The sequence below is a fragment of the Octopus bimaculoides genome, chromosome 22 (assembly GCF_001194135.2).
Source record: "Octopus bimaculoides isolate UCB-OBI-ISO-001 chromosome 22, ASM119413v2, whole genome shotgun sequence".
NCBI lineage: Eukaryota > Metazoa > Mollusca > Cephalopoda > Octopoda > Octopodidae > Octopus > Octopus bimaculoides.
In genome coordinates this window covers 21,525,412-21,526,251 of record NC_069002.1, presented here as the reverse complement: position 1 = coordinate 21,526,251, position 840 = coordinate 21,525,412, and positions in this window count along the sequence as shown.

The window sequence follows — 840 nt, the reverse complement described above, 5'->3', positions numbered from 1 at the left end:
ATATATATATATATATATATATACATATATATACACATACATATGTGTGTGTGTGTGTGAAAGCGCGTGGCTTACTGGTTAGGGGTATTCGGCTTACGATCTTAAGGTTCTTGAATTCAATTTCCGGCGATGCGTTGTGTCCTTGAGCAAGACACTTTATTTCACGTTGCTCCAGTCCACTCAGCTTGCAAAAATGAATTATACCTGTATTTCAAACGTGACACCCTTGTCATATTTTGTGTCACGCTGAATCTCCTTGAGAACAACGTTAACGGTACACGTGTCTGCGGAGCGCTCAGCCACTTGCAAGTTAATTTCACGAGCAAGCCATTTCGTTGATATGATCAACTGGAACCATCGTCGTCATAACTGTCGAAATACCATAAAAAATACGCACACACACACATATGTATATATGGATATTGGCATGTACACAGATATTCATATACGCGTTAGCATATATAGGTATAAATAAATATATATTTACATCCATATCTATATCTATATGTATGTATGTATGTATGTATGTGTATATATACACACGGGAAAAATCAATATTCTTATATATCTCGTTTTTAATCTAAAAATATTTTAATATATCCAGTCGCAGCTCAATTGATATATTGCACTTTGTAATAGAGTGACGTAATGTGACATGACAGATGAAGGGGTTGTTTGCTTTATATCTTTCAAAAGTTACATAGTCACAGAATGCAACGCATCGATCTTATTTTCTCACTCCCACTGTCACCCCTTCTCCCCCTTTTTCTCTCTTTCTTTCTCTCTTTCTCTCTCTCTCTCTCTCATATATATATATATATATATATATATATATATATA